The sequence below is a fragment of the Aristolochia californica genome, unplaced genomic scaffold (assembly GCF_029961685.1).
Source record: "Aristolochia californica isolate CCGP_79_NKW_82.1479 unplaced genomic scaffold, dmAriCali1.0.hap1 SCAF_1, whole genome shotgun sequence".
NCBI lineage: Eukaryota > Viridiplantae > Streptophyta > Magnoliopsida > Piperales > Aristolochiaceae > Aristolochia > Aristolochia californica.
The window spans coordinates 21,848,043-21,863,150 of NW_027181770.1; the positions used below are offsets into that span (position 1 = coordinate 21,848,043).

The 15,108-nt window shown below is 37.1% G+C and overlaps 1 non-coding gene across 1 annotated transcript; it reads left to right on the forward strand.

The window, feature by feature from the left end:
• The first annotated feature begins 4,585 nt into the window (after positions 1-4,585).
• On the forward strand, positions 4,586-4,692 carry LOC137965149 (small nucleolar RNA R71). Its single transcript, XR_011116016.1, has one exon. It is a non-coding gene; the product is annotated as a small nucleolar RNA R71 (small nucleolar RNA).
• The last annotated feature ends 10,416 nt before the right edge of the window (positions 4,693-15,108 follow it).

Consider the following 15,108-nt stretch of genomic DNA (forward strand, 5'->3'; position numbering starts at 1 on the left):
ATGGACTGGACCACCTGGATCTTAGCTTCCCTGGAAACAAATGCAATCATGAGTTATAAAGTAAGACATTCTGCCCAACAGTAAAAGACTTGTGAAAAATAGATTTATCATCTAAAAGCTTTGTTCGCTCCTTATACAGTTTGGCATTCTCATAAGCATCATGACGTATCTTCTCCAACTCATTCAATTGCAACTTTCTCTCCTCACCCGCTTGAGTTAAATCAAAATTTAAAGCCTTAATGGCCCAATAAGCTCTATGCTCAAGCTCAACAGGTAGATGACATGCTTTGCCGAACACTAGGCGAAATGGAGACATCCCAATCGGAGTCTTAAAAGCGGTTCGATAGGCCCATAAAGCATCGTCCAATAGAGTGGACCAATCTTTCCTATCAAAGCGAACCAACTTCTCCAAAATCCGTTTGATCTCCCTATTAGAGATTTCCACTTGACCACAAGTTTGTGGGTGGTACGGAGTGGACACCCGATGAGTGATGGAATATTTCTTCAATAAGGTCTCAAATGTTCTGTTACAAAAATGAGATCCCCCATCACTGATGATCGCTCTCGGGGTACCAAACCGATTAAAGATATTTTATTTTAAAAACTTTACCACCACTTTGTGATCATTTGTCTTACATGATATAGCTTCAATCCATTTAGAGACATATTCAACAGCAACAAGAATGTATTGATAGCCGAACGAGACAGGAAAAGGACCCATGAAGTCAATACCCCACACATCAAACAATTCAACAATAAGAATGGGGTTAAGAGGCATCATGTTCTTCCTAGACACACAACCAGTTCGTTGGCATTTATCACACACCTGACAAAACTCATGGGCATCTCTAAATAATGAAGGCCAATAGAAACCACATTGCAAGACTTTAGCCGCGGTCTTTCTAGCACCAAAATGTCCACCACATGAGTGAGAATGACAAAATTCAAGAATGTTGGCAAAGTCTTGCTCATGTACACAACGCCTAATGACTTGGTCAGAACACACCTTGAACAAATAAGGGTCATCCCAAAAAAAATGTTTGACTTGGGAAAAAAATTTCAACCTATCTTGTTTACTCCAATAATCAGGAATCTTATGAGTTACAAGATAGTTGACTATGTCATCAAACCAAGGCAACTGGGATACTTGGAGAAGTTGTTCATCAGGGAAGGAATCATTTAAAGGAAGGAATCCTTCCTGAGGTACTACACAGATCCTAGATAGATGATCAGCAACAACATTCTCACAACCTTTCTTATCTCGAATCTCAAGGTCAAATTCTTGCAATTGCAAGATCCATCTAATCAAGCGAGGTTTAGTGTCCTTGATGGATAATAAGTATTTCAAAGCAGAATGATCAGTGAACACTATAACCTTTGACCCTAACAGATATGATTTGAATTTGTTCAAGGCAAACACAACAACTAGCAACTCCTTCTCAGTGGTAGTATAATTCAATTGAGCATCATGAAGAGTTCGGCTAGCATATTGAATGACACAGGGCATTTTATCCGTCTTTTGCCCCAAAACAGCCCCCAATGCATAGTCAGAGGCATCACACATCAACTCAAAAGACAAAGACCAAATAGGGGGTTGGACAATGGGTGTAGTGGACAAACATTTCTTCAGTGTTTCAAAAGCATGAATACAGGCATCATCAAAGGCGAAAGCAACATCTTGAGCAAGTAAATTCGTCAAAGGACGAGAAATTTTGCTAAAGTCCTTAATGAAACACCTATAGAATCCAGCATGGCCAAGGAAAGAACGCACCCCCTTCACACAATTAGGTGGTGGCAGATTGGCAATTAGGTCAACCTTGGCTTTGTCCACTTCTACACCCCGCTCAGACACTACATGTCCTAAAACAATTCCTTCTTTCACCATGAAGTGGCATTTTTCCCAATTCAAGACTAAATTGGACTTAATGCAACGGGACAATACGAGTGAAAGATTGTGTAGACATGTATCAAAACTAGAGCCAAACACAGAAAAGTCATCCATAAAGACCTCTAAAAATTCACCAATCATGTCAGAAAAGATACTCATCATGCATCGTTGGAAAGTGGCTGGCACATTGCATAAACCAAAAGGCATGCGTCTGTAAGCATAGGTGCCAAACGGACACGTGAATGTGGTCTTTTCCTGGTATTCTGGAGCAATGGGAATTTGATTGTAGCCGGAGTATCCATCTAAGAAGCAATAAAAATTGTGGCCGGCCAATCGCCCTAGTACCTGATCAATGAAAGGTAGTGGGAAGTGATCCTTCCTAGTGGCGGAATTAAGTTTTCTATAGTCAATGCAGACACGCCACTTGGTGGTAGTTCTTGTGGGAATCAATTCACCACTCTCATTTTTCATTATCGTTATCCCCCCTTTCTTAGGGACAACTTGAATTGGACTCACCCAGGTGCTATTAGAAATAGGGTAAATGATTCCTGTCACAAGCAACCTGATGACTTCTTCTCTCACAACCTCCAGCATATGGGGATTTAACCTACGTTGCATCTCACGTGAGGCTTTAGTCCCCTCCTCCAAATGAATACGATGCATGCATATGGAGGGGCTAATCCCTTTTAAGGCATCAAGAGTCCACCCCAATGCCTCTCTGTGTGCTTGTAAAACTTCAGTCAATTGTTCCTCCTGCTCAGTACTCAAATAAGAGGAAATAATGACTGGTAATGAGTTCATGGGTCCCAAGAACGCATACTTCAATGTGGGAGGGAGTGGCTTAAGGTCTAGCTTGGAAGTTTCAAGAGGTTTGTCCAAGTCAAGAGGAAGATCCTGTGGATGTTCAGTTGTGATAACCTCATAAGCTTCCTCCAACAGAGGTACAGAATTGAGTAAAGAATTAACCTCTCGGAAATATGTTTCCTCATCAAAATAGTCCATGTCTAAAGATGTTATGCAAGACTCAAAAGATTCAAGAGTGGATTCGTTATCAAGCATAATAGTTTCTATAATAAATGCAGGACTCAGATCATCAGACTCAAGTGGGTGGTGCCCAGCATTAAATACATTCAATGAGATCTTAAAATTTCCAAAAGACAACTCCAACTGACCACTTTTACAATGAATGATAGCATTAGATGTGGCTAAGAAGGGACGTCCTAGGATGACAGGAATTTGGTTGGTCACATCGACTACTGGTTCTGTATCAAGAACAATGAAATCAACCGGGAACAGAAATTTGTCCACTTTTATCAAAACATCTTCAACTATTCCTCGTGGTATCTTGACAGAACGGTCAGCTAGTTGAAGTGTGATGGGAGTAGGCTTCAATTCCCCCAAACCTAATTGCTGGTACACAAAGAAAGGAAGCAAATTCACACTTGCCCCTAAGTCAAGATGAGCTCTTTGGATGGTATGTTCACCAATGACACATGAAATTGTGGGACATCCAGGATCTTTAACTTTAGGAGGAGTGTTATGCTTCAGAATTGAGCTTACATTCTCAGTAAGAAAGACCTTTTTGTTAACATGTTGTTTTCTCTTCTGTGTACAAAGGTCTTTCAAAAATCGTGCATAGGCAGGCACTTGCCTAATAGCATCAAGAAGTGGAATGTTAATGTGAACCTTACTAAACAGTTCCAACGTTTCATGCATGCTATCTCCTTTCCTAGGTGGGCCCGATAACCTCTGCGAATAAGGAGCTAATGGGACTTGGTTAGGGATCTGCTTGGCTGTTGGTGGAGAACTTGGAGGTTCTTCACTCAATGATGTGTCCCCATTGTCATCCTTTGATTCCTTAGACTTAGTGGTCCCTACCCCATTGTTCAACTCACGACCACTCCTAAGGGTGGTTATGGCTTGCTCATGGTGGGGTTTGGAACTCAACTCACTCTCATGTGTGCTTTTGGGGTTAGGAATGGTTTGACTCGGGAGTCTATTTTGTGCTTGTTCACTCATGTGGCTGGCCAACTGACTCACTTGCATTTCAAGTTTAGCAATGGAGGACTGTGTATTCTGCATGAATAATTGTAGTGTATCCTCAAGTGAAAGTTTTTGTGGAATCAATGGTTGTTGAGTGAAGTGTGGGCACGGAGCTTGGGGTTGAGTAAACCCTGGAGGACCCCAACCTGTGGGCCCTTGGACCATGAGAAATTTGGGTGCCTAGCCCAACCCGGATTATATGTTTCTGAAAAAGGATCGTTCCGGTTTGGTCTATGAAAATTCTGGACTGCATTCAAGTCCTCAATGAGCTCTGGGTAGGATGAACTAGATGGACACATTTGTGTGGGATGAGATGAACCAGAGCATATGGCACAGACAGTAGATGGGTTAGGAGCAGGTGAACTCTTGGACGCCATAAGGGCATCAATTTTTCTAGTCAACCCTTCAATCTTGGCCATGAGCATAGGTGTTTCACTAACCTCATAGAGACCCCCTCTTTTGGCTTCGTGGGATCTCCTATCAACATTAAATGACGAACCCCATTGCTGAGATTGATCACTCAACGTTTCAAAAAAATCCCACGCCTCACTAGCACTCTTACCCATCAAACTCCCACCACTCGTTGCATCTACCATGGATCTAACCTGAGGTGTAAGACCTTGATAAAAGTATTGCACTAAATGCCATTTCTCAAACCCATGATGCGGACACCTACGGATCAAATCCTTCCATTTCTCCCAAGCCTCATAAAAGTGTTCACCCTCCTGCTGCATAAAGTTGGAGATTTCTCTCCTGAGGGCTGTAGTTCTCTGAATGGGAAATTACTTGGACAAAAATTTCGTGACTAATGTGTCCCATGAAGTAATGCTGCCCACCTCTAAGGAATTAAGCCAAGACTTGGCCTTATCCTTAAGTTAAAATGGAAAAAGTCTTAACCGGATAGAGTCATCTGAGAAATTCTGGAATTTAAAAGTTGCACAAATATCTAAGAATTCCTTGATGTGGTAATATGGGTCCTCCTTCTCCAACCCATAGAATGTAGGGAGGAGTTGGATCACACCCGGTTTCAACTCATAACTGGCGGCAGTAGTGGGTGGCAATATAATGCAAGAAGGTGATGTGAAGTGGGATGGGATAGAATAATCCCTCAGGGCTCTACGGTCACCTGCTGCAGGTAACTGCAATGGTTCGCCCTGATTGGCCATGGTAGCTCCTAACTTGACTTCGGGTGTTTTCCTACAAATATGTTCTACCTCTTCAACAAAGGGAGCTAATGGTCCACCTAGGGAGCGGCGCCCATGCATAAAAAGACAAAAATAAACAAAAGGAACTATCAAATTAAGCTAACAAACTTTCTACTAAAAATATGAACTAACTAGAAGAAATAAAAATAATTCCAAAAAATAAAAAAAAATTAAAAAAATAAAAAATAAAAAAAAAATCTAACCTAAGACTATGGAGAACAAAGAAATACGCCTAATACGTGCCTCCCCGGCAACGGCGCCAAAAACTTGATGTAGAATTTTAGTTACATCGACTTTTATACCTCGCAAGCGTACGAATCATTCATGTAATCTAGCAGTAAGCGAGGGTCATATCCACAGGGAGGATTGAATTTCGTGTATTCTTCAGTCAACTAGCCTAACCAAATATGATGAATTAATATGAACTAAACACTAATTATATCCTAAATTATCAAGCAATAATTTAATTAACTACATGCACAACAAGAAACGTCAACTCTGGATTTTACGGTGATTCGTGCCTCTCTCGAGCGCCACGTAACCACGAATCCGGATTCTCAATCCTTGCGTCTAGCCCCTCTCGGGCACCTAGAGTTAATGACAAAGATCGGATTACAATAGAATGCAGAGAATTAATTTCCTATTGTGATGATGCTAAAATTATCAACTTTGGATTTTACCGTGATTCATGCCTCTCTCGAGCGCCACGTAACCACGAATCCGAATTCTCAATCCTTGCGTCTAGCCCCTCTCGGGCGCCTAGAGTTAAAGACAGAAATCGGATTAAAATACCAAAATCTAACCTCAATTATAATCTTACCCTAATTAACTAATTTAATCAAATATCAAGAAAACAAAACTTAAATAAACCTTAATTATCAAATCAGATTCAATTAACATTCAAAACCTAACTTCAAACCATCTAAAAAATTAAATTCAATAATGATGAATTACTCCCCTTCTTCCTCCTCTCGCTCGGGCAGCAACTCGTTCTCACGGGTGCTGCAATTTCCGGAAATTGGTGGCGTCGGGTAGCAATAGTGAATGGCCGGAGGTAAAGACGACGCCGGCAACGACGGTTAGAAGCCGACGGACGAAGGTAACGTCCGGCGAAGAGCGAAACAGAGCTGACGTTCTCTAACCGGCTCTCTGGAGTCTCGGTTGGAGTCGGAATGCCTCCGGGACTGGTCGGAATATGTAAACGACGCCGGAGGATGGTCGGAAAGAAGAAGTGGCACCGGAGAAGCCCTCTCGGATCCCCTCCCGGCCTGGCGAGCAAAGAATGGCAGCGTCGAACTCGCTGCAACGGAGACTCTCTCGAGCTCTCCTCGGGTCTGTTCTCGGTTGCCGGATGGTGGTGGACGACGGTGGCCCGGCGAACGGCGGTGGGGAACTCCTCTCGGATCCACCCCTGTTTCGGTCGACGGTGCTCCTCTGTTTTTCAATACTCTCTCTTTTCCTTTCACACTCCTCCCCGCTCTCGTCCGATGCCTCTCCCTTTAAATATGATTTTTCTTATTTTAAAATGATTTGCCCTAGAAATTACCTCCATTTCACTAAGGGCATTTTGGTAAATATCTTCTTCTCCACCCAAATTCTCCTGAAATTCCATAATTGAATCTATAAAAAGCATTACAGGAAGAAATAAGACTAAAAAAATAATGAAATATAATTCAGGAGGGAGAAATATGCAATATCGACAGTGATTAATGCCAAATTCAATAAATGCTCATTTCATTTGAAAACCGATAAGTAACCACCTATAACACAATTATAAAGGTTATTCTATTACAATTAACCTAGTTCTCATGTCAGAATATGACATCTATCAATTGTAAAACCTGATATATAAAAACTAAAAAGACCTTAGAATCCCTAAAAATTACAGAAACTCTTTGGAATTATCTCGCTTTACATTTGTGCACTGTGCATTTTCATTTTAGATGTACACTTTTTTCATAAATCAAAACTTTGAGTTTTCGCTCTCCCTTCATCCCGTAAACCAAAAGCCAAATAGATCACAACAAAATGAAAATTTTGGAGTTCAAGTACAGGAAAAATTTAAAACAATAACTAATGTAAGTAAATAAAATTTATTCACACACCACAAATGAACACAAAAGTTTTGTTGTCCAAGTTTGGGAAATTCCTCTAGTTCAACCCTAACAGCTTGGAATTTTATAAGAAAGAGATTTCCTCCACACATGCTTTAAAAATGGATATGCATGTTTTAAACATGTTAAAGATGCAAATCACCTATGGATCCAAAGCTTTTGAAGAGAATAACAAATGCTCATTAAATTCTCAAATGAACGTGCGGTGCGATATTTACCCGAGTCAAACAAGCCATTATTTTGCCCGTCTAGAAAAAGCTGAACCAAGGATCATAGATGATTGTAAAGTGATTTATCATGCGTAACGGTCAATATTACTCAAAGAAATGACTTACGGATTAGGAGTCGACAATCAGTTTAAAATCCCCGCTTCCCCCATTTTCCCGACGATTGCAAACCCTGATATATAAAAACTAAAAAGACCTTAGGATCCACAAAAATTATTGAAACTCTTTGGAATTATCTCGCTCTACATTTGTGCACTGTGAATTTTCAGTTTAGATGTACACTTTTTTCATAAATCGAAACTTTGAGTTTTCACTCTCCCTTCATCCCGTAAACCAAAAAGGCAAATAGATCACAACAAAACGAAAATTTTGGAGTTCAAGTACGGAAAAAATTTAAAACAATAACCAATGTAAGTAAAGAAAATTTATTCACACACCATAAATGAACACAAAGGTTTTGTGGTCCAAGTTTGGGAAATTCCTCTAGTTCAACCCTAACAGCTTGGAATTTTATAAGAAAGAGATTTCCTCCACACATGCTTTAAAAATGGATATGCATGTTACAAACATGTTAAAGATGCAAATCACCTATGGATCCATAGCTTTTGAAGAGAATAACAAACGCTCATTAAATTTTCAAGTGAACGTGCGGTGGAATATTTAACCAAGTCAAACAAGCCATTATTTTGCCCATCCACAAAAAGTTGACCCAACGATCATAGATGATTGTGAAGTGATTTATCATACGTAACGGGCTATATTACCCAAAGAAATGACTTATGGATTGGGAGTCAAGTCACAGTTAAAAATCCATGCCTCCCCCTTTTTCCCGACGATTGAAAAACCTTGTATATAAAAACTAAGAAGAGCTTACAATTCCTAAAAATTATAGAAACTCTTTGGAATTATCTCTCTCTACATTTGTGCATTGAGCATTTCAATTCTAGATGTACACTTTTTTTGTTAAACAAAACTTTGAGTTTTCGCTCTCCCTTCATCCCGTAAACATAAAAGGCAAACAGATCACAACAAAATGAAAATTTTGAAGTTAAAAAATTTAAAACAGTAACAAATGAAAGTAAAGAAAATTTATTCACATACCACAAATGTTCACAAAAGTTTTGTTGTCCAAGTTTTCGAAATTCCACTAGTTCAACCCAAACAGATTTGAATTTTATAAGAAAGAGATTTCCTCCACACATTCTTTAAAAATGGATATGCATGTTTTAAACATGGTAAAGTTGAAAATCACCTATGGATCCAAAGCTTTTGAAGAGAATAACAAATGCTCATTAAGTTCTCAAGTGAACGTGCGGTGGAATATTTACCCGAGTCCAACAAGCCATTATGCCCATCTACAAAAAGCAGACCCAAGGATCATAGATGATTTTAAAGTGATTTATCATGCGTAACCGGCTATATTACCCTAAGCAATGACTTATAGATTGGGAGTCAACACTCAGTTAAAAATCCCTCCTGCCCCCTTTTTCCCGACGATTGCAAAACCTGATATATAAAAACTAAAAAGACCTTAGAATCCCTAAAACTTATAGAAACTCTTTGGAATTATCTCGCTCTACATTTGTGCACTGTGCATTTTCATTTTAGATGTACACTTTTTTCATAAATCAAAAGTTTGAGTTTTCGCTCTCCCTTTATCCAGTAAAACAAAAAGGCAAATAGATCACATCAAAATGAAAATTTTGGAGTTCAAATACGGAAAAAATTTAAAACAATAACCAATGTAAGTAAAGAAAATTTATTCACACACCACAAATGAGCACAAAAGTTTTGTTGTCCAAGTTTGGGAAATTCCTCTAGTTCAACCCTAAAAGCTTGGAATTTTATAAGAAAGAGATTTTGTCCACGCATGCTTTAAAAGTGGATATGCATGTTTTAAACTTGTTAAAGATGGAAATCACCTACGGATCCAAAATTTTTGAAGAGAATAACAAACACTCATTAAATTCTCAAGTGAACATGTGGTGGAATATTTACTCGAGTCCAACAAGCCATTATTTTGCCCATCTACAAAAAGCTGACCCAATGATCATAGATGATTGTAAAGTGATTTATCATGCGTAACGGGCTATATCACCCTAAGAAATGACTTATGGATTGGGAGTCAACATTTAGTTAAAAATCCCCACTTCCCCCTTTTTTCCGATGATTGCAAAACCTGATATATAAAAAATATAAAGACCTAAGAACCCCTAAAAATTACAGAAACTCTTTGGAATTATCTCTCTCTACATTTGTGCATTGAGCATTTCCATTCGAGATGTACTCTTTTTTCTTAAAACAAAACTTTGAGTTTTCGCTCTCCCTTCATCCCGTAAACATAAAAAGCAAACAGATCACAACAAAATGAAAATTTTGGAGTCAAAAAATTTAAAACAATAACAAATGTAAGTAAAGAAAATTTATTTGCACACCACAAATGATCACAAACGTTTTGTTGTCCAAGTTTTGGAAATTCCACTAGTTCAACCCTAACAGATTGGAATTTTATAAGAAAGAGATTTCCTCCACACATGCTTTAAAAATGGATATGCATGTTTTAAAAATGTTAAAGATGCAAATCACCTATGGATCCAAAGCTTTTGAAGAGAATAACAAACGCTCATTAAATTCTCAAATGAACTTGCGGTGGGATATTTACCCAAGTCAAACAAGCCATTATTTTGCTCGTGTACAAAAAGCGGACCCAATGATCATAAATGATTGTAAAGTGATTTATCATGCGTAATGGGCTATATTACCCTAAGAAATGACTTATGGATTGGGAGTCAAGACTCAGTTAAAAATCCCTGCCTCCTCCTTTTTCCCGACGATTGGCAAACCTGATATGTAAAAACTAAGAAGAGCTTACAATCCCTAAAAATTAAATAAACTCTTTGGAATTATCTCTCTCTACATTTGTACATTGAGCATTTCCATTCTAGATAAACACTTTTTTCTTAAAACAAAACTTTGAGTTTTCGCTCTCCCTTCATCCCGTAAACATAAAAGGTAAACAGATGACAACAAATCTAAAATTTTGGAGTTAAAAAAATTTAAAACAATAACAAATGTAAGTAAAGAAAATTTATTCACACACCACAAATGAACACAAAGGTTTTGTTGTCCAAGTTTGGGAAATTCCTCTAGTTCAACCCTAACAACTTGGAATTTTATAAGAAAGAGATTTCCTCCGCACATGCTTTAAAAATGGATATGCATGTTTTAAACATGTTAAAGATGCAAATCACCTATGGATCCAAAGCTTTTCAAGAGAATAACAAACGCTCATTAAGTTCTCAAGTTAACATGCGGTGGAATATTTACGCGAGTCCAACATGCCATTATTTTGCCCATCTACAAAAAGATGACCCAACGATGATAGATGATTGTAAAGTGATTTATCATTTGTAACGGGCTATATTACCCAAAGAAATGACTTATGGATTGGGAGTCAACATTTAGTTAAAAATCCCTTCTTCTCCCTTTTTCCCGACGTTTGCAAAACCTGATATAAAAAAACTATAAAGACCTTAGAATCCCTAAAAATATCAGAAACTCTTTGGAATTATATTGCTCTACATTTGTGCACTGTGCATTTACATTTTAGATGTACACTTTTTTCATAAATGAAAACTTTGAGTTTTCGCTCTCCCTTCATCCCGTAAACAAAAAAGGCAAATAGATCACATCAAAATGAAAATTTTGGAGTTCAAATACGAAAAAATTTTAAAAGATTAACAAATTTAAGTAAAGAAAATTTATTCACACGCCACAAATGAACACAAAAGTTTTGTTGTCCAAGTTTGGGAAATTCCTCTAGTTCAACCCTAACAGCTTGGAATTTTATCAGAAAGAGATTTCCTCCACACATGCTTTAAAAGTGGATATGCATGTTTCAATCATGTTAAAGATGAAAATCATCTATGGATCCAAAGCTTTTGAAGAGAATAACAAACGCTCATTAAATTCTCAAATGAACGCGCGGTGCGATATTTACCCGAGTCAAACAAGCCATTATTTTGCCCGTCTAGAAAAAGCTGAACCAATGATCATAGATGATTGTAAAGTGATTTATCATGCGTAACGGTCAATATTACCCAAAGAAATGACTTATGGATTAGGAGTCGACAATCAGTTTAAAATCCCTGCTTCCCCCATTTTCCCGACGATTGCAAACCCTGATATATATAACTAAAAAGACCTTAGGATCCATAAAAATTATTGAAACTCTTTGGAATTATCTCGCTCTACATTTGTGCACTGTGAATTTTTATTTTAGATGTACACTTTTTTCATAAATCGAAACTTTGAGTTTTTACTCTCCCTTCATCCCGTAAACAAAAAAGGCAAATAGATCACAACAAAACGAAAATTTTGGAGTTCAAGTACGGAAAAAATTTAAAACAATAACCAATGTAAGTAAAGAAAATTTATTCACACACCATAAATGAACACAAAAGTTTTGTTGTCCAAGTTTGGGATATTCCTCTAGTTCAACCCTAACAGCTTGGAATTTTATAAGAAAGAGATTTCCTCCACACATGCTTTAAAAATGGATATGCATGTTTTAAACATGTTAAAGATGCAAATCACCTATGGATCCATAGCTTTTGAAGAGAATAACAAACGCTCATTAAATTCTCAAGTGAACGTGCGGTGGAATATTTAACCAAGTCAAACAAGCCATTATTTTGCCCATCCACAAAAAGCTGACCCAACGATCATAGATGATTGTGAAGTGATTTATCATACGTAACGGGCTATATTACCCAAAGAAATGACTTATGGATTGGGAGTCAAGTCACAGTTAAAAATCCATGCCTCCCCCTTTTTCCCGACGATTGAAAAACCTTGTATATAAAAACTAAGAAGAGCTTACAATCCCTAAAAATTATAGAAACTCTTTGGAATTATCTCTCTCTACATTTATGCATTGAGCATTTAAATTCTAGATGTACACTTTTTTTGTTAAACAAAACTTTGAGTTTTCGCTCTCCCTTCATCCCGTAAACATAAAAGGCAAACAGATCACAACAAAATGAAAATTTTGGAGTTAAAAAATTTAAAACAGTAACAAATGAAAGTAAAGAAAATTTATTCACACACCACAAATGATCACAAAAGTTTTGTTGTCCAAGTTTTCGAAATTTCACTAGTTCTACCCAAACAGATTGAAATTTTATAAGAAAGAGATTTCCTCCACACATGCTTTAAAAATGGATATGCATGTTTTAAACATGGTAAAGATGCAAATCACCTATGGATCCAAAGCTTTTGAAGAGAATAACAAACGCTCATTAAGTTCTCAAGTGAACGTGCGGTGGAATATTTACCCGAGTCCAACAAGCCATTATGCCCATCTACAAAAAGCTGACACAACGATCATAGATGATTTTAAAGTGATTTATCATGCCTAACCGGCTATATTACCCTAAGAAATGACTTATAGATTGGGAGTCAACACTCAGTTAAAAATCCCTCCTGCCCCCTTTTTCCAGACGATTGCAAAACCTGATATATAAAAACTAAAAAGAACTTAGAATCCCTAAAACTTATAGAAACTCTTTGGAATTATCTCGCTCTACATTTGTGCACTGTGCATTTTCATTTTAGATGTACACTTTTTTCAAAAATCAAAACTTTGAGTTTTCGCTCTCCCTTTATCCAGTAAAACAAAAAGGCAAATAGATCACATCAAAATGAATATTTTGGAGTTCAAATACGAAAAAAATTTAAAACAATAACCAATGTAAGTAAAGAAAATTTATTCACACACCACAAATGAACACAAAAGTTTTGTTGTCCAAGTTTGGGAAATTCCTCTAGTTCAACCCTAAAAGCTTGGAATTTTATAAGAAAGAGATTTCGTCCACGCATGCTTTAAAAGTGGATATGCATGTTTTAAACTTGTTAAAGATGCAAATCACCTACGGATCCAAAAATTTTGAAGAGAATAACAAACACTCATTAAATTCTCAAGTGACAATGCGGTGGAATATTTACCCGAGTCCAACAAGCCATTATTTTGCCCATCTACTAAAAGCTGACCCAATGATCATAGATGATTGTAAAGTGATTTATCATTCGTAACGGGCTATATCACCCTAAGAAATGACTTATGGATTGGGAGTCAACATTTAGTTAAAAATCCCTGCTTCCCCCTTTTTTCCGACGATTGTAAAACCTGATATATAAAAACTATAAAGACCTACGAATCCCTAAAAATTACAGAAACTCTTTGGAATTATCTCTCTCTACATTTGTGCATTGAGCATTTCCATTCGAGATGTACTCTTTTTTCTTAAAACAAAACTTTGAGTGTTCGCTCTCCCTTCATCCCGTAAACATAAAAAGCAAACAGATCACAACAAAATGAAAATTTTGGAGTTAAAAAATTTAAAACAATAACAAATGTAAGTAAAGAAAATTTATTCACACACCACAAATGATCACAAACGTTTTGTTGTCCAAGTTTTGGAAATTCCACTAGTTCAACCCTAACAAATTGGAATTTTATAAGAAAGAGATTTCCTCCACACATGCTTTAAAAATGGATATGCATGTTTTAAACATGTTAAAGATGCAAATCACCTATGGATCCAAAATTTTTGAAGAGAATAACAAACGCTCATTAAATTCTCAAATGAACTTGCGGTGGGATATTTACCCGAGTCAAACAAGCCATTATTTTGCTCGTGTACAAAAAGCGGACCCAACGATCATAAATGATTGTAAAGTGATTTATCATGCGTAATGGGCTATATTACCCTAAGAAATGACTTATGGATTGGGAGTGAAGACTCAGTTAAAAATCCTTGCCTCCCCCTTTTTCCCGACGATTGGCAAACCTGATATGTAAAAACTAAGAAGAGCTTACAATCCCTAAAAATTACATAAACTCTTCGGAATTATCTCTCTCTACATTTGTGCATTGAGCATTTCCATTCCAGATATACACTTTTTTCTTAAAACAAAACTTAGAGTTTTCGCTCTCCCTTCATCTTGTAAACATAAAAGGCAAACTGATCACAACAAATCTAAAATTTTGGAGTTAAAAAATTTAAAACAATGACAAATGTAAGTAAAGAAAATTTATTCACACACCACAAATGAACACAAAGGTTTTGTTGTCCAAGTTTGGGAAATTCCTCTAGTTCAACCCTAACAACTTGGAATTTTATAAGAAAGAGATTTCCTCCGCACATGCTTTAAAAATGGATATGCATGTTTTAAACCTGTTAAAGATGCAAATCACCTATGGATCCAAAGCTTTTCAAGAGAATAACAAACGCTCATTAAGTTCTCAAGTTAACATGCGGTGGAATATTTATGCGAGTCCAACAAGCCATTATTTTGCCCATCTACAAAAAGATGACCCAACGATCATAGATGATTGTAATGTGATTTATCATGTGTAACGGGCTATATTACCCAAAGAAATGACTTATGGATTGGGAGTCAACATTTAGTTAAAAATCCCTTCTTCCCCCTTTTTCCCGACGATTGCAAAACCTGATATAAAAAAACTATAAAGACCTTAGAATCCCTAAAAATATCAGAAACTATTTGGAATTATATTGCTCTACATTTGTGCACTGTGCATTTACATTTTAGATGTACACTTTTTT